Genomic DNA, 20142 nt, shown 5'->3' with positions numbered 1-20142 from the left:
GATGTAGGCTGGGCGCAGTGGCTCATGCCTATAATCCCAGCACTTTGGGAGGTCAAGGCGGGCGGATCACTTGAGGGCAGGAGATAGACCAGCCTGACCAACATGGTGAAACCCCATCTCTACTAAAAGTGCAAAAATTAGCCGAGCATGGTGGCGTGTGCCTGTAATCAGTTACTCGGGAGGCTGAGGCAGGAGAGTCACTTGAACTCATGAGGCAGAGGTTGCAGTGAGCTGAGATTACGCCATTGCACTCTAGGCTAGGCCACAGAGTGAGACTCTGTCTCAAAAAAAAAAAAAAGGATGTACTGATTCGTTGATGGAGATGTGAACAGAGGTTCGAGGGACCCAACCCATGTAATTCCCTAGGAGAATGGCTCCATATCCAGTACTGGGTGTTACAGTGACTTTTTAGAGCATAGCTACTATGAGGAAGAGGCAGCTGCATTCTTAAATTTACTTTTTTATTTAAATTGTTTATCAGAAATAGAATCTCATTCATATTTTATTATTTTTAAATCATTTTTGAAAGCAGATTGAAATTCAGTTTGAGCAGTTGTTTCTGTAGAAATATGTTGGCTCCACAGCTGCTCCTGGGTCCGTGAGTAGAGACTGGGTCTGTATTCCACTGACCCGGGGCCACCTCCAGCACTGGAAGGGGCTTTGCTCCAGCTGTGGCTCTGTCAACCATCACAGTAAGTGAAAAGGAAACCCTCTGGTTGTATTTTTCTGCTTCTGCTGCTCTTTTACAGAATTTTTTTTTCTCACTGTTTGAACAGTGTTGATGTAATTCCCTTCCATGCTTAATTTCTCTATTTGTATGCCACGTGGCATACCGCTGAATGTGTTTCTGCCCCTTCTGCAAGGTGGGTGATTTCAGCAGGGTGAGAAGGGTCATGCCAAAGTTGTTATGGAACTCATAAATGAATGTTTTTGAAAGTGGGGCTTTTATTGCTACTTTAACAAATTCTATGCATTCAAAAGCTAATTGTTTTATATACAAAATGGGTTTGTTTGCAAAGACCTAATTTCAGAAACTAAGCCTTAATGTCCATATCCAGGAATTGTTCTTTTATTGAAATGTAATTTAAATTTACTGGCAATTATTGTTATTATTATTTTAATTTTACTTTAGGTGCATACTATATCTGGCACTTCTCCCCATGTTATCCCTCCCCACCCTCCCCACCCCCCGCTGTCTCTCCCCTACCCCCCCAACTGCCCCCAGCCTGTGATGTTCCTCTCCCTGAATCCACGTGTTCTCATTGTTCATCACCCACCTATGAGTGAGAACATGTGGTGTTTGGCTTTCTGTTCCTGTGTCAGTTTGCTGAGAATGATGGTTTCCAGATTCATCCAAGTCCTTACAAAGGACACGAACTCATCGTTTTTTATGGCTCCATAATATTCCGTGGTGTATATGTACCACATTTTCTTTGTCCAATCTATTATTGATGGGCATTTGGGTGGGTTCCAGGTCTTTGCTATTGTACACAGGTCTACAACGAACATACATGTGCATGTGTCTTTATAGTAGAACAATTTATAGCTCTTTGGGTATATACCCAGTAATGGGATTGCTGGGTCAAATGGAATTTCTATTTCTAGATCCTTGAGAAATCGCCACACTGTCTTCCACAATGGTTGAACTAATTTACGCTCCCACCAACTGTTTGTAAGTATTCCTATTTCTCCACATCCTCTCCAGCATCTGTTGTCTCCAGATTTTTAAATAATCATCATTCTAACTGGCATGAGATGTTATCTCAATGTGGTTTTGATTTGCATTTCTCTAATGACCAGTAATGACGAGCGTTTTTTTCATATGTTTGTTGGCCTCATATATGTCTTCTTTTGAAAAATGTTTGTTCATATCCTTCGTCCACTTTTGAATGGCGTTGTTTGATTTTTTCTTGTATATCTGTTTTAGTTCTTGGTAGATTCTGGATATTAGCCCTTTGTCAGATGGGTAGATTGCAAAAATTTTTTCTCATTCTGTTGGTTGCTGGTTTGCTCTAATGATGGTTTCTTTTGCTGTACAGAAACTCTGAATTTTAATTATATCCCATTTGTCTATCTTGGCTTTTGTTGCCATTGCTTTTGGTATTTTAGTCATGAAGTCCTTGCCTATGCCTATGTCCTGGATGGTTTTGCCAATGTTTTCTTCTCAGGTTTTTATGGTGTTAGGTTTTATGTTTAAATGTTTAACCCATTTGGAGTTAATTTTAGTGTAAGGTAACAGGTAGGGGTCCAGTTTCTGCTTTCTGCACGTTGCTAGCCAGTTTTCCCAACACCATTTATTAAACATGGAATCCTTTCCCCATTGCTTGTTTTTGTCAGGTTTGTCAAAGATCAGATGGTTGTAGATGTGTGGTGTTGCTTCTGGGGCCTCTGTTCTATTCCATTGGTCTATGTCTCTATTTTGATACCAGTACCATGCTGTTTTGATTACTGTAGCCTTGTAGTGTAGTGTAAAGTCTGGCAGTGTGATACCTCCAACTTTGTTCTTTTTGCTTAGGATTGTCTTGGCTATGCAGGCTCCCTTGTGATTCCATGTGAAGTTTAAAGTGGTTTTTTTTCCAGTTCTGTGAAGAAGGTCATTGGTAGCTTGATGGGGATAGCCTTGACTCTATAGATTACTTTGGGCAGTATGGCCATTTTCACGATATTAATTCTTCCTAACCATGAGTATGGAATGTTTTTCCATCTGTTTGTGCCCTTTCTTATTTCATTGAGTGGTTTGTAGTTCTCCTTGAAGAGGTCCTTTACATCCTTTGTTAGTTGTATTCCTAGGTATTTTATTCTCTTTGTAGCAATTGTGAGTGGGAGTTCGCTCTTGATTTGGCTTCCTGTTTGTCTGTTATTGGTATATAGGACTGTTTGTGATTTCTGCACATTGATTTTGTATCCTGAGACTTTTCTGAAGTTGCTTATCAGTTTGAGAAGATTTTGGGCTGAGACAATTGGGTCTTCTAGGTATACAATCATGTCATCTGCCAGTGGAGACTTCCTCCTTTCCTAATTGAATACCCTTTATTTCTTTTTCTTGCCTGATTTCTCTGGCTAGAATTTCCAATACTATATTGAATAGGAGTGGTGAGAGAGGGCATCCTTGTCTAGTGCCTTATTTCAAAGGGAATTCGTCCAGCTTTTGCCCATTCAGTATGATATTGGTTGTAGGTTTGTCATATATAGCTTTTATCATTTTATGATATGTTCTGTCGACACCTAGTTTATTGAGAGTTTTTAGCATGAAGGGATGTTGAATTTTGCTGAAGGCCTTCTCTGCATCTATTGAGATAATCATGTGGTTTTTGTCTTTGATTCCATTTATGTGGTGAATTAAGTTTATGGATTTGCTCATGTTGAACCAGCCTTGCATCTCCAGGATGAAGCTGACTTGATCGTGATGGATAAGCTTCTTTATGTGCTGTTGCAATCGGTTTGCCAGTATTTTATTGAAGATTTTTGTGTCAAAGTTCATCATGGATATTGGCCTGAAGTTTTAGTTTTCAGTTGAGTCTCTGCCTGGATTTGGTATCAGGATGATATTGGTCTCATAAAATAAGTTAGGGAGGATTCCCTCCTTTTGTATTGTTTGATACAGTTTCAGAAGGAATGGAACCAGCTCCTCTTTGTACACCTGGTAGAATTCATCTGTGAACCCGTCTGGACCTGGACATTTTTTGGTTGGTAGGCTATTGATTGCTGCCTCTACTTCCGCCCTTATTATTGGTCTATTCAGGGTTTCAGCTTCCTCTTGATTTAGTCTTGGTAGAGTACAAGTGTCTAGTAATTTATTCATTTCTTCCTGGTTTACTGGTTTATATGCATAGAATTGTTTGTAGTAATCTCTGATGGTAGTGTGTATTTCTGTGGGATGAGTGGTGATATCCTGTTTATCGTTTTTTATTGCATCTATTTGATTCTTCTCCCTTTTCTTTTTTATTAATCTGGCTAGCGGTCTATCTATTTCATTGATCTTTTCAAAAAACCAGTTTCTGAATTTATTGATTTTTTGAAGGGTTTTTTTTTTGTGTGTCTCTGTCTCCTTCAGTTCTGCTCTGATCTTAGTTATTTCTTGTCTCCTGCTAGCTTTTGAATTTTTTTGATCTTCCTCCTCTAGCTCTTTCAATTTTGATGATAGGATGTCAATTTTAGATCTTTCTTTGTTTCTCATGTGGGCATTTATTGCTATAAATTTCCCTCTAGACACTGCTTTAAAGGTGTCCCAGAGATTCTGGTAAATTGTGTCTTCATTCTGATTGGTTTCAAAGAACATCTTTATTTCTGTCTTCATTTCATTGTTTATCCAGTTGTCACTCAGAAGCAAGTTGTTCAGTTTCCAAGTGGTTGTGTGGCTTTGAGTGTGTTCCTTAATCCTGAGTTCTAGTCTGATTGTGCCATGGTCTGGTAGACTGTTTGTTATGATTTCCATCCCTTTGCATTGCTGAGGAGTAATTTGCTTCCAATGATGTGGTCAATTTTAGAGTAAGTGCAATGTGGTGCTGAGAAAAATGCATATTCTGTGGATTTGGGGGTGGAGCATTCTGTATATGTCTATTAGGTCTGCTTGGTCCAGCTCTACATTCAAGTCCTGGATGTCCTTGTTAATTTTCTGTCTCATTGATCTGTCTAATATTGACAGTTTAGTGTTGAAGTCTCCCACTCTTATTGTGTGTGAGTCTAAATCTCATTTTAAGTCATGAAGAACTTGCTTTATGTATCTGGGTGCTCCTGTGTTGGGTGTGTATATATTTAGGATAGTTAGCACTTCTTGTTGGATTGATCCTTTTACCATTATGTAGTGTCCTTCTTTGTCTCTTTTGATCTTTGTTGGTTTGAAGTACATTTTATCAGAGATTAGGATTGCAACCCCTGCTTTTTTTTGTTCTCCATTTGCTTGGCAAATCTTCCTCCATCCCTTTATTTTGAGTCTATGTGTGTCTTTGTATGTGAGATGGGTTTCCTGAATACAGCACATCACTGAGTCTTGACTATTTATCCAGTTTGCCAGTCTGTGTCTTTTGATTGGGGCATATAGGCCATTTACATTCAATGTTACTATTGTTATGTGTGAATTTGATCCTGCCATTTTGTTACTGGCTGTTTTTTTTTTTGTTTTGTTTTGTTTTTCCCATTAATTGACTCATTTTCTTCATTGCATTTTTGGTCTTTGCCAACTGGTTTGCTTTTGCAGTGCCTGGTACTTGTTCCTTTCCATGCTTAGTGTTTCTTTCAGGAGCTCTTATAGGGCAGGTCCGGTGGTGACAAAATCTCTCAGTAATTGCTTGTCCATAAAGGATTTTATTTCTCCTTCACTTATGAAGCTTAGTTTGGCTGGATATGAGATTCTTGATTGAAAGTTCTTTTCTTTAAAGATGTTGATTTTGGCCCCCACTCTCTTCTGGCTTGTAGGGTTTCTGCAGAAAGATCCGCTGTGGGTCTGATTGGCTTCCTCTGTGGGTGATCTGACCTTTCTCTCTGGCTACCCTTAGCATTTTTTCCTTCATTTCAATCTGGTGAATCTGATGATTATGTGCCTTGGGGTTGCTCTTCTTGAGGAATATCTTTTTGGAGTTCTCTGTATTTCTTGAATTTGAATGTTGAACTGCCTTGCTAGGCTTGGGAAGTTCTTCTGGATAATATCCTGGAGCATGTTTTCCAGCTTGGATTCATTCTCCCCATCATATTCGGGTACAGAGATCAAGCGTAGATTAGGTCTTTTCACATAATCCCATATTTCTTGGAGGCTTTGTTCATTTCTTTTCACTCTTTTTTCTCTTGTCTTGCCTTCTTTTTTAATTTCATTGAGTTGATCTTCAATCTCTGATATCCTTTCTTCTGCTTGATTGATTCGGCTATTAAAACTTGTGTTTGCTTCATGTAGTTCTCGTGCTGTGCGTTTTAACTCCATCAAGTCATTTATGTTCTTCTCTGAGCTCATTATTCTCGTTAGCATTTTGTCTAACCTTTTTTGAAGGTTTTTGGTTTCTTTGCATTGAGTTAGAATGTGTTCTTTAGCTCAGAAAAGTTTGTTATTATCCACCTTCTGAAGCCTGTTTCTGTCAATTCGTTACACTCCTTCTCGATCATGTTGTGTTCCCGTGTTGTTAAGGAGTTGTGATCCCTTAAAGGAGAAGAGGTGTTCTGATCTTTGATGGTTTCATCTCTTTTTTGCTGTTTTTTTTCCCATCTTTGTGGATTTACCTGACTGTGGTCTCAGGGAGCTGCTTGATGAGGTTGCTTGTCTGCCTGCCCAGGGGCTACTGGGTTTCTAGGGACTCCTTCAGGTTACTAGGGAAGCTTCCTGTGTCTTGTTTGTTTATACTGAGGGTTTAGGCCTGCCTCTTCCACTGACCTGGGGGCTGCTGGGTGGTAAAGAACGCAGTGTTGCTAGGTAGGCTTACTGTGTTTTTTTCTTAAAACATGTAGCCCAGTCTCACCCCTCTAATTGTGGGTTGTGCCCTTCCTCCAGTGGGCTGGATCATTCAGGGTTCAACTCAGACTGTGGCACTGACTGGGCAACTGGCTAGAGTCAGAGCTTCAGCCCTCTGGGGTTTGTGGGGGAGGGCAGGGACCCACCCAGCTGCACCCGGCCATCTCCCCCTTCCAGCTTCCTGTCTCTCCAGCCGTGGGGTAGGGGCCCGCCCAGCTGCTCCCGCTTACAGCTCTCTCTCTCTCCAGGTGGGGGGAAAGAGATAATAGCTCGGTCTGCAGGCTCTCCGGGCCACCTTTTGGGCTTATGCGTCTGTTTAGGTCTGTGCGCCAATCCGGGACACCGTCCTGGATTATCAATCAACTCCACACTTGTAATTTCCAGCATTTGACTGGCAAATATCTCCTGTTCTGTGTATTACTGAGGCTTTAGTGGAAGTGCTGTGTCTGGACAGGAGTGCCAGGACTCGCCTGTCAGATGCACTTTGTGGGTGAAGCAGCAGCCCTCCCCACCTTGGTCTGCCCTGCGTGGGCTTTGCTCACCGTCGGACCAGACCTGTTGAAATGCACCTGGTATCTCGGTTGGAGCTAGGAGAGCGCTGGATTTCTACGTCTCCCCTGCTGGGTGTTATGCGCTAGAGTTGTGTCTATTTGGCCATCTTGAAGAGTATGGCAATTATTTTTGAAGAAAATATTTTATGAATAATTATATTTTCAAAAATAGACAATACACGTAGGTTGCTAAATGAATTTTGCTCTTGGTTTTTCACTGAGTCTTTTTATGTCCTTTTAAATATGTGCTCTTCAGGGCCTAAGAATTAATATTTACAATTATAATGTCTTATTAAAACATTTACAAACATTTTGATTCTGTTTTCTGAATGTCTGATCCATTTTGAGTCTTTAAAAATATGCATAATATTTTTCTCTAATTTATTTGAAAGGAAATTCTATTATGTAAAAATTGCTTCATATTCTAATGAATGATTATCTAAGTCCTGTTGTTATTTCATGATGAAGTATAGAGGAAACAGACTAGAATGACTGTCAGGAGAACAAAATTCTAATACTGACTCAGCTGCTAGTTAACCACGTAAACATCTACAAGCTATTCGGTTGGTGCAAAAGTAATTGCATTTTTTGCCATAAAAGCTATGGCAAAAAATGCAATTTCTTTTGCATCAAACTAATACTTAATTTTTGTGGGCCTCTGTTTCTCCAGTTGTGAAAAACGGTGGTGAGACTGGGTTTCCTTTGTGGTTCTTGTCCTCTGAGGAAGTATAGGATCCCAAGAACATGGCTAATGTTATAGTGCTTTGAGAACATTGCCTTTATATCTTAAAACATTTCTATTATTTGTTAACAAAGTGTTCCTCAGTCTTCACAAGCCATTGAACGATTGCACTATAGTCTTCGAAATATTACATTACTGAGAATGATCCCATACCAGAAAAAAAAGTTAAGTTTGAAATTTCTCTAAATGCTACAAAATGTTTATTGAAATAGTGATTTTCAATCAATATTATAAAGCTAAAGTTTCCAAATATGTATTTACTATTGTTCTATAAACAATTTTAGAAAAGGTGAATATTTAAAATTATTATTTCTAGAATTTTCTTCTTTTAGCATCCTAATCTATATTCGGTTCAATTATTACCTATTTTATGTATGCTCTGGGCCATCTTACATTCCTGTAATTCATGAAACAGGTTATAGTCAACTATTTAAAAGAGTCATTCATAAGTAGGGAAAAGATCAATACAGACATGGAGAAAGGCTATGGCACAAGAAGATAAGATAATAGAAACACTTTCATGTGTTCGGAAGAATTTCGTTAGCATAAATCTTCATTTTTATTCTTGTTTGAGCATTCTGTGGTGTTCCTCATGACAGGGTTTGAATTTAGACTGATCGCACTTGAAATGGAGAGATACAGTTCAGCTGTTTGTACACAAATATGAAACAATTATTGCTGGAAGCACATTTATTCCAGTATCCCTCTGTAACTATGGTGACACAGCCCTGCGGCTTGCAAAAACGCACAGTACTAGAGTTTGTGAAAACGACCTTATGTGGTAATTCTGTATTTGAGACATCAGTTTCGGAAAAGGGTAAAACCCCAAAATATCTGGTGTCTCTTATGTTTACTAATATTGGGTTATAAATATAAGCTACTCTAATAGGTACCTTGATATATTTTTCACTGAAATTGAGAAGCAAATGAGAATTAGCTTGATTCAGAGTGTTATTCCCCACAATTTTATCTATTTCATAGTAAGATCAGGTATATAGATAGAAATTTAAATATTCAGTTATATTGATATTTTTGAGTATTGAATATTAGATATCATGGAGACAGTGTTTTCATATATTTCTCACTGTCTTTTCTTTTTTAATGTCAAGTAGATATCATTTTAAATTCCTCATCCTCAGAGCTGGAATAAACACATCAGCTGCTCTCACTTCTGGGGGCAGCAACCCGCCTCAATTTATACCACAAGTGTTCCAGTCAGACTGTGGTTTTAACAAAGGCCACAGCCTTGAAGTGCCTCATGTAGCTATTCAACGCAGCCTTCTCTAGGAGGCCTGAGCCTTGGTCCACTCTGGGCAGGGAGATCTAAATGATTTTCCCTGAGTAATCCCTCCTCGAGTTCTCTAGAGCCAAAGGAGACTCTGAGGTGAAAATCAAGTGTTTCGTTCCCAAACCTCACTTCTCCAAATCTCATGACCTGAAATAAAAGCAGGGGGCACAGAAATCGTCTAAAGTTTTAAAAGGTAAAGTTAGGCAGTAAAATCTGTAAGGGCAATTTATTTCTCTTGAAAAGTAAATTAAAGAGTCAAGCCAGGTATTCCCAGGAGTGAAGCTACCAGACAGGGAAACTCAGGCTTGTTGGAAAACACTCTCTGTCAGAACATGGTGGTCCCTGGATAGTTGAGATCACATTGCCATTACTTAGGTAGAGTGCTCCTTTCATACCATTTGTTATTAAATTGCTATATAAATTTCTAGAAAAAGGTTTCTGACTTTCTTACATTGAGATTTTAATCTTTTCTATTAAATCAAACTTTACTGCTCATTATGTCTTTGTTCTTAAACTGTGCTCTTCTAAATTCCAGAAGGCATATTTTCAGTTCCTAACAAATTTTATGTTTAAAACAATGTGTTAAGAAATATAGTTATTTTATATTTGTGGTACACTTTTGTTCTTGAATGTTGCATATGTCATGATTTGGATAACTCATTTAGATGCTCTTCCTCATCATAAAATCTAAGATGTTACAGTGTCACATTGGTGAAACACTGTGTACCTCTAATTTAAAACTAGTTACAATGTTTTTGGTAGACATATTGGGTTAGCGTTTTTTCCCGAAACCCTTTTTGATTTGCACTGGAGTTGTGATGGCTCAAGATTCTGCAAAACGGGTAAATTTTTGATAGTGTTGGCCACCACTCTGTGGTTGAGCCTGGAAACCCTGAATGCTGTCGCCCTATTTCCTGCTATGACCCCAGAGGCTTAGACTGTGGATAACAAAGTTATTTCTCTGTTTCTTCCTTTAAAAAGTGAGATTAAAAAATTGTTTTGCCAGGACATAGATAAAAGGATTGATGGAGACATCATCGTATTCATTTAGAAATCCATTCTGTTTCTTCAAAAGACTGTATGTCAACAGAAGAGAGGAGAGCAGAGAAACCAAAGGTTGTGTTGAGGCCATTTCTTAAAGTGTCCTTATTTAACAGAAGGAAAAGCTTTATGGGAGGACTTCTGATATTGGTTGCACTTTGTGATAAATTAGAAATTATTTAATAAAATAATTTGAACAAAGTACAAGAAAAGTTTGTGTTAAGCACCTACAATACACTAGTCACAGGAGTTGTGAGTGTGGTCAGTCTGGAAAGGAAAATTACAGAATATTATAGTGAGAGCCAAACAAAAGTGTGTGTGTGTGTGTGTGTGTGTGTGTGTTTTACAGGAGATGAGAAGTTGGATGAAATAAAATGGTGTTTAGGAAAAATAAAAGCAGCCAGGCACTATGGCTCACGGCTGTAATTCCAGCACTTTGGGAGGTCAAGGTGGCCAGATCTATTGAGCTCAGGAGCTCAAGATCAGCCTGGGCACTGGGCGACATAGTGGGACTCATCTTTAGAAAAATTAATCTGGCATGGTGGCACACACTTGTAGGCCCAACTAGTCAGGAGACAGAGGTGAGTGGATTACCTGAGCCTTGGAGGTGAGGCTGTGGTGAGTCATGATCATGTCACTGAATTCCAGCCTAGGTGACACAGTGATATCCTGTCTTTAAAAAAAAAGGAAAATGGAAAACACTTTCTTTTAAGCTGAGACCTGAAGGATGACTAGCATTTCAGTGGAGGGAGTACACTCTATAAAGATGGATGGCAAGGACAGAGGCTTACACAGTCACCAGGATACCTTTAATATTAGCTGTTCAGGCTAATTACCAAGAACAGAAAAGCAACCCATTAGCCATTTGAATGCTGGTATTGCAACCACAAATAGCTACAGAGAAGAAAAATGGAAATGATCACTCAGTAAGATGCACATGAGGTCCAGTAGCTCAAGTCAGTAAAAAGTTTTAAAAGTATTGCTATCATGTTTCATCAACCTGAAATTATTCACAAGCCAGATAAATTACCATTTCGGGGACACGCAGTGACATTTGATTAAGTAGTAATTATACCAAAAGCCTGATAATAGAAAGAATGTATTAAAATAATGCGAATGACGGTCTATTAGAATGTTACCCATAATAGAATGGTTCAGCCACAGGGACCTCATTCATACTGAATTGGTTTTATGAAACGATCTCTCTTAAAATGAATGTAGTTCAACAGAGCTTCAAGATGGAAGAATGCAGCACCCAACACCTTCCCTCTTCTAAGTCAGCAGGCCAAGCCCCATCTGAGTGAGGACAAGACGCCAGGCTAGCTATAGCCAATGGATTAAGCAAGGCACCAGGCTCCCCTTTCTGTAGGTCTTGGTGGCTGCTGGTATGTAGAGACAGGTAAAAGCTATAATTCTCCTTGCCTGATAGCATAGTTGCAGGCAATAAGTAGTACAACTTTTTAAAATTAGCAACGGGACATAAAGAGAGTCATAACATCTATAAATATAATAAAAGTCTCAGTTCTCTTTTCTGACCTTTGTTGATGATAAAAACCTTCAATGTGTGATTTTGGGGGTAGTTGTTCTTGGGACAGGATCTGGCTGGCTTGACTGGGTCATGTGAGGAAATCCTCTAATTAAGGTTACCTTCAGGACTGAGTGGAGACACTATCCCTGGGCCCCATGCTGAAGAGCACACATTCATTCTATGCTTTCTGGTTTCTTATATTCTGTCCCTGAAGAGCCTAAAGCCCACCTGTAGTATTCTGTAGACAATTCACAAACCTTCAACACTCATTTTAGTAGGAAAGCTAATACAACACCCATTATGTTCCTCAATCCTCTCAGTGTGGTCTTCCATAAGGAACCTGATTCCAGATCTAGAATAATCTACTGGCTATGAATAGGACAGTTCCTTAACCCAGTCTCAGTTTTCATTGCTGTAAAATGGGGAAATGGAGAATTGTTCTAAGAATTAATTAAAACGGGCCCGGCGTAGTGGCTCATGCCTGTAATCCCAGCACTTTGGGAGGCCAAGGCAGGTGGATCACAAGGTCAAGAGATCGAGACCATCCTAGCCAACATGGTGAAACCCTGTCTCTACTAAAAATATAAAAATTAGCTGGGCATGGTGGCACGTGCCTGTAGTCCCAGCTACTCATGAGGCTGAGGCAGGAGAATTGCTTGAAGCCTCGAGGCAGAGGTTGCAGTGAACCTAGATGGCGCCACTGCACTCCAGCCTTGCCATAGAGCAAGACTGTCCAAAAAGAAAAAATCAATTAAAATGATGCCTATAAATCACTTATACAATCTTCAAGTAGAAAAGATTAATCATTAATAAAGATGATAATTTACATGGCATTACTGTAATGCCTGTGATTGGCCAAATTTTCATGCACCAGGAATGCCTGAGAAGCTCTGTTCAGACCAGCTATGGGTCAACATTCTCATTAATTGGAAGGAGAATGGAAGAAAGCATAAGCAGTCCAATCTCCATTACACTTTGCTTCAGGTGCACTAAGATGTGACTGATGCTAATTTTTCCAAATGTTACGTTATTTAGGGGGGACTCAAATCCCAGCCTCTTGATTCCTGCTTCCTAGCATTTCTGCCTTCAAAATTGTTTTCACTACCACAGATTGTTTAAAACAATTGTTTAAAAATTTGTATATTTTCTTTTTCGGATGACTTGAAGCTAGTGAAATGATTTGATGAAAAATATTAATATATATATATACTCCTATTCATATATATGTATATATGTCTGTCTCAAATATCATATATATGTATACATATGTATATATATGATATTTGAGACAGCGTTTCTGTCTCATTGCCCAGGCTGGAGTGCAGTGACATGCTCTCATTTCGCTACAACCTCCACCTACCAGGCTCAAGCAATCCTCCTGCCTCAGCCGCCCCAGGAGCTGGGATTATAGGCACATGCCACCATGTCCAGCCAATTTTTGTATATTTAGTAGAGATGAAGTTTCGCCATGTTGGCCAGGCTGGTTTTGAACTCCTCACCTCAAGTGATCTACCTGCCTCAGCCTCCCAATGTGCTGAGATTACAGGTGTGAGCCACTGCACTCAGCCAGATTATATTCTTAAAAAGATAAGTGATTGTATAATAAAACATTGGAAGTCAAGGAAAAAATCAGTTCTTCCATTTGCTTTTCCTCAGCTCTATTGGACAAGCATTATATTCCATGAATTATTTTTCTTTAGTCAAAAGAAAATTAATTACAAAAATATTCCATTGCTTTTCCTCAGCTGTATTTGGACAAGCATTATATTCCATGAATTATTTTTCTTTAGTCCAAAAAGGGTTATAAAATGTCTCATAAGATTGTCTTGAGTGTTAATTTTAAAATAGATGTGAAAGAACTTGGAACAAATAAATACTTGGAAAAGTTAGCTCGTCATCATGCATTCTGATTTCAGGCCATTGTACAATTTTACATTGTTTGTATTATTTTAATTTTATTTTTTATGCATATGATATTGGATTATGCCATTTTGTCTTATAATATGCACACTACACTTCTCAAAAATACAGTAAATGGTTGTGTCCTAAAAAAATATTTAGAACATGGAAAATAAATCATATGTTAACATAGTACTTCCATATTTTTAGAGAAGCCACTGATGATTTCAAGATAGCACTTGATTGAACAGGCTGTTTTTGGCAGGATGGAGTGGATTGCAATAGTCATCTTTACAATTGATTCAATTTCTTCAGCAAATCAAATTTATGGCAATAGACATAAATCATTTCAGATGGCTGGAGTGAATAAATTGACTCATGCAGGTTTTGTTAATATTGTGGTGTAGAAATGATCTACATGGCATTGAATAATATACCTTGAGTTATTAAACAGTGGATACTTTGGCATAACTGTCACATATCAATAAATTTAACTTCAGCTCTTCTTTAATGAATTATAGTTTCTTTAGAAATAATATAAACTATTGAAACGTTAGAAATAGTTCAGGAAAGTTTGGCTACTGTTTCTTGAGATTACATGTTTATCTACTATACACACACACATGCACACAAACACAACTCACATGCAACATTCTATGAATCAATGCATGGTGAAGAAATGGAATGTTTTGATTAATCCAGTCACTCCTCTGTGCAATGATATTATCTAGTAGATGAATATTTTCTTGGAATTTAAAGATTTTCTTCTAGAATTTTGCCTCTGAATGTGCACAAGTGCCCTAGATACTGCTTTGAACAGCTTTTCTTCCCCCCACTCCCAGAAATGTAGTACTTTAATCTGCTAAACAGAAAGTTAAGTACAAGGTCGAGTATCTTAAGAGAGATCTCAGAAATGCAAATTTGAAGTTGTCTCTGGTGAGTTTAGGTAAGCATATTAAATCTAGAGGAAAGAAAGGATTAGAATAAGTTTTAAAAGGATTTTCATAGATAAAAAGCAAAATATTTTTAAATGATAGGCCTTTGAAGTACATCTTTGATTAGAAATATGAGATACCATGATTCAGAAAAACAATAGGAAGTACTGAAAAACACTGTCAGTGTGGTAGGACAATAATGAAAATTAAAATTCTCTAAAGCCACTATATTTCCTACTGGTGAAAAAATTTCTAGAGAAAATAATTTTTGTTTGTTTTCATTTGTCTGTTGCCTAGGCTGGAATGCAGTGGCACAATTGTAACTCACTGTAACCTTAAATTCTTAGACTCAAGGGATCCCCCTGCCTCAGCCTCCTGAATACCTGGGACTGCAGTCACACGTCATCATGCCTGGCTAATTTTTCAATTTTTCATAGAGATAGGGTCTTGCTATGTTGCCCAGGCTCATCACCTCCTGGGGTCAGGCGATCCTCCTGCCTCAGCCTCCCAAAAGTCCTGTTTTTCTAGAGAAAACAAAGGCTTATATATTTTAACAGTCTCTTGGATAAGTTAAAATTTAAAACCAAAGATTAGGCAAAAAAAAAAAAAAAAACGGTGGCTCACGCCTGTAATCCCAGCACTTTGGGGGGCTGAGGCAGGTGGATCATGAGGTCAAGAGATCGAGACCATCCTGGTCAACATGGTGAAACCCCATCTCTACTAAAAATACAAACTATTAGCTGGGCATGGTGGCGCACGCCTGTAGTCCCAGCTACTCAGGAGGCTGAGGCAGGAGAATTGCCGGAACCCAGGAGGCGGAGGTTGTGGTGAACCAAGATCATGCCACTGCACTCCAGCCTGGGTAACAAGAGTGAAACTCCAACTCAAAGGAAAAAATAAAAAATAAAAGGGAAGGATAACCACAAGACCAGGACAAGCACAATACAATGAAATGTTTTCATACTTAAGTTGCTGTGCATTCCTTTTTTTTGAGAACTATTTCTTGCAGGTCAGCTGTAGTACAGGTGCTAGAGTCAGCTGTGGGCTGTGAAAACAGGGAGGCTTTCATTTCATCCCTCACATTCTGATTAGGGGGTAAGTGAGTAGGAGTCATTGGAAGACTTTAAGCAGAAGTCGATCAGATTTGTGTTTTAAAAAGAGCTATATGAGAACAAAATGGAGAAAAAAAATTGGAGGTGGCAACATCAGAAACAAACTCGGAGGCAGATCAAATAACCATTTCTTAAGTCTCCAAAAATAAGCAACAGTTATATAAGACTGAAACTGTGCAGCGCAGTTGAATTTTCTCAATAATTTTTAAATGGTGATTTGAAGATGAAAGCCTAAAATGAAGCAAGATTGGTGAAGTGTCTTAAAATTTGAGTGGAGCTTTTAGAGCTATTCAGCAGACACTGAGGAATTATGCATACAGTATTCTTTAATGGAATTATTTTAACACTAATCAGATGTTCTATAGCACAGAAGCATTTGCAATTTTGTGAGGATAGAGACTTGAATCCTGCTGCTGGAAATCTGGAAGGTCACAGTCCCGTAGTGGTCTCTTAGCAGGTCCTTGCTTGTCAATACTCCACTGCTCTAGCAATAAAGTCAAAAAATGTCATCTTGAAAAGATAAGTGCCAAATGTTTTTATTTTTGTGGGTAAAGTAGTCATTTTCCTTCTTCCATCAATATTAAACATCCTAATGATGGACCTTTACATTTGAAGAGTGGAGTTTCCGAGGTAAATTAGTGAGTTGAAGAGAACAGACTGGCTTAAAGAACAGAACAGAAGCAATTCTGTTTTTCTGAATATTGAGACAAAAATATGAGGACATGGCAAGGGATTGATGTTGAGTATCAATCATTTCTCTGTAGTTTGTGCAATTTTCCCTGCTAGAAGAACGTCTCGATCTCCACTGGAAATATTAAATTTGCTTTGTGAGTTGAAGAAAAAGCTAAGCTTAGCAAGTTGGTTCCAGGTGCTTCACACTGATTTCAGGAATAATTAGTAAGATGACTTTCTGAGGATTAAGATAGTTCCCAATTTTTTTTTCTATGGAAAAGCAGCCCATTTCATTTTCAGACCTCTGCGTGGTAAAAAGTTGCACTCAACTGAACTGAACTTAGGTTACCACTAATTTCCATGGGTTGTTCCTGGCCCTGAGTCTAGAACTACGCAGATTCTGCCTGTGATGTCTTTCATAACACATCCTTTCAAGTGTTTAAAAAGCTTCCAGTCCTCCTAAATGGCATCTTATCGAAAATAATCATTTCAAATCTGGCATCATTTTGAGATACAATACCTGTTAATTCTTTTCCGACCATAGTTCTATCTACATCCCTGTTTAAAATAAGAATTCCAAAACCTTAAAAAAGGTGTATATTTCATTTCTGTCACATTAGAGCAACTAAGGTAGAGTGATATGTTTCCTCTCTTTTCTTATTAATGGAGCCTTAGCTTCTGGTTTGTTTGCTTTTTGTAGCCATGCTACCCATTCTATTAGCTTATCATGGAAATGGAGTGTTTGTTAAACTAGGACTTCTTGTCTTGTGTTTGTGAAGATTTCACCTGAGATCTCTGTATTTTTCCAGGGACAACAGTTATTTCCATTGGCTGGTCATGCGAATCCAACCTTCTTTTGTTTATGCTGTGCGATTCCTTATCTCCTTTGAGTTAGTATTTTTCCTCTTCAACATTTTCTAGGATAAACTTTGAACAGCTCTATGCTCACCTACATGTAATGTGGATAAATCCGCATACAATTCTATCTCTTATCCAAAAGACTGGATAGTATACCTTGTCAAATGCCTCATTACAAACCATAAAGAGGTCTTAAAACATAAATAATCCATGGTATCAGACCACATACAGTAATTTTGGATTCTTGTGATGACTTATTTTTAAGTAAACAAACCAGTCATTCAGTGCTAGAAATTAACTGTGGGCTACCATTATGCTACCTATTCTCTAATTCCTTTTGTTTTCCCTTTTGAATTAAAAAAAAAAAAATGACCTCCATTTGTGATTTTCTGGCACCTCCACCCTAATCCGTGGTTTGTGAATGAACACCAAGGATGACTGAAGAACAGCCTAAGAAGGGAGTTCTTCCAGCAGCCTACTGGGTGTTCTCCTCTGGTCCTGGGAAACTCAGATTTCAATTGGCTCACACTTTCTCTCTCCTCACACAGTTTATATTTCACATTTCATAACCATTCCCTGTCTACTCTTTCAAGCCCACAGTTCTCCTATAAAAAAGGAGATGAGCAAAATGGAGACTGAGTTGCTTTACCATTCATAAACCACCTCCTTTCAAAATGATCCCCAATACAATGTCATTTCTGCTCCAATAGTAACATTTGCTCCACCAGATTCCATTGAGGCAAGGGTGTTCCTGTCCCCCTGGAAGGCTGCACAGCTGTGGATGCTGTAGACCACACTTGAGTATACCCAGAACTTTTATTTTTTTTGATATCTACCACAGGCTTCACTTTCTCTTTTAAAGCTTAGCTGTTTGTTTGCAGAACATACTTTACCCACAGATGTAAAAACGTTTGCTATCCTTTTTTGATAAAGGTCTTCTAGATTTGCTTCACCCATTTTAACTTTTTCTATGTGTCTTAAAATTCAGCATGCAATAATATTTTCAACTTGTCCACATTTTAGACTTCCTTAGCTTATTTCTATTCACGTAAAATCCTTTTTATAAATATTGACAGGAAATACCATTTTTAATGATATCACCAGTGATGAGTTGAAATACTGCCCTTGTCTGTTCAATGAGTGAAAGGTATTTTCTGAGCTATGAGCTTGAAAACTAAAAATAAATATTTTAGAAGATATAATGGCTCCTGGTGAGACAATCTTATTAATATAAATTCATAGATATTCACACAGAAAACCAGCGTTGGAGATCATAAGATCATTAAGTTCATCTTATGCTTTTGTTATAAGAGGAAAGCCTGCAATCAATAACAATGCAGTGGGTGAGTTTTTCCTGTCATAGATCCTTTCATGGGACCTGGAATATAGTACTTAGTGAATGCTCTTAAACCATTGTTCCTTACTCAAAGGAAGCCTATTCTTTCAATAGTAATAATGGAGGAATTATAGGAATAATTGCTGATTATCTCAAGATTTGCTTATTATTACCCATTCTAGGTTCATCATGATTAACTATTTAATGTTATTTAGGTTAAACTCTGCAACTAAGGAGTTGACGCAAGGAAGTAAGAAAATAAGTCAAAGATTTGGAAGAAGTTCATTTGAAGTTGTTGGTTATACTGACTAACAGTATAGTAGGTCAGAAAAAGATGATTTTGTGGGTTAGTTTTTGTTTGTTTTTGTTTTTTTGTGTGTGGGGGTGGCGGTAGGAGTAACTAAGAAATAATTCCAAAGGAAGGGCTATTGATGGGGTATTTTTCTCCTGAATTGTATAGTTTTCAGATTTATTTTAAAGGATTAAAATGGCCATATTTTCCTACTGCCAGTCAGTGACTGTTTATTTCGTATGTACATATTTAAAGGACGCCCTAGAGAAGGGTATATATAGTATTGTACAATTAGCAAGTCAAAAGACTGGAGATTACCTTTCCTAGAACATCCCTTCTATGTCATAGCTCCATATGCCATGCTTTTACCAAGAGGCTTGACGTTTATATCTGGTGCCCTTGTTCTGTTCTTGAAGCTCCTACTAAATGCCTCAACTTTGGTGTGTCACAAATACTTCACATTTCAGCCCTTTAAATTGACCTTGTGGTCATTCCATTCACTCCTGCTTCTCCTCATTAGGTTAGTGCTGGCCCTTTTCACCCATTCACCTAAGTTGGAATCCAAGCATCATCTTAGAAACTCTCAAAGTGATCAGGGGAGCCTAAGGGAGGTTGAATGTAGCGGCTAAATGTACACACAGTGATGTTCAACTGCCCTGGTTTGTAATTCTGAGCCCACCATTTACTGACTGCATGACCTTGGACAAGTAACTTAAATCTTACAATACTCCTATTTACTCATCTGTATAATGAAGATGGCAATATTAGAACCTACCTAATATAGCTGTTATGCATATTTAATTAATTAATAATTGTTTTTAAATGTTTATATGTTTTTTCTTTTTGTGTTTATAAACCTCTAAGAACAAGGCAGCAAATAGCATAAGCACTTTCTTCTCATATTTAATTAATCACCAGTTTTAACAAGTATACTCCTTACATGCATCTTTATCTGTTCCATCCTGTTTCTCCATTGGTGTCCCTCGCTATCAGTGCTTGAATTCAGGTTCTTGTCATATCTCCATGAAATGTTGCAATTGTCATTTTATTAACCTTCCCACTTCTGCTCTTTCCCTGAATTCATTCTCTGGCTGAATGACCATTCTGGCTGAATGACCCCTCATTTTATCACAAAATCCCCCCCAACGCAACCCTAATGTTTTTGATCGGATTGTTTATGATGGCCAGAAGACCAGTTGGCCCAGCCCTATCTCTTTGCACATTCTCCCTCACATCTTTCAGTTGAACAGTGCTGAGAAATTCCGTCTCCATCTTTAAACACCTGATGTTAGGACTGTGACTTAGCAAACTGAACTCCCTGAACTCTGCTGCTTAACTAAAATTTTCTGGATAGTTGTAAGTCTGTGTAGAAACATGTATGTAAGAATGAATCTTGGAAAAATAAATTCACCTACTTAAAAATGGACATAAAAATGGCAGCAATTATACTGT

At 38.2% G+C, this 20142-nt stretch overlaps 1 protein-coding gene and 1 non-coding gene across 3 annotated transcripts in view; both read left to right on the top strand.

The window, feature by feature from the left end:
- FAM155A (family with sequence similarity 155 member A) overlaps nt 1-20142 on the top strand; it is a 670880-nt gene that overhangs the window by 510679 nt on the left and 140059 nt on the right. The window lies entirely within an intron of this gene.
- Nucleotides 18159-18226, top strand: LOC119467578. Its single transcript, XR_005196116.1, has one exon. It is a non-coding gene; the product is annotated as a small nucleolar RNA SNORD31 (small nucleolar RNA).

Source organism: Cebus imitator, unplaced genomic scaffold (assembly GCF_001604975.1).
Source record: "Cebus imitator isolate Cc_AM_T3 unplaced genomic scaffold, Cebus_imitator-1.0 Scaffold14, whole genome shotgun sequence".
Taxonomy (NCBI): domain Eukaryota; kingdom Metazoa; phylum Chordata; class Mammalia; order Primates; family Cebidae; genus Cebus; species Cebus imitator.
The sequence above is the reverse complement of the archived record's forward strand: the minus strand, read 5'-3'. Positions and strand labels throughout refer to the sequence as shown.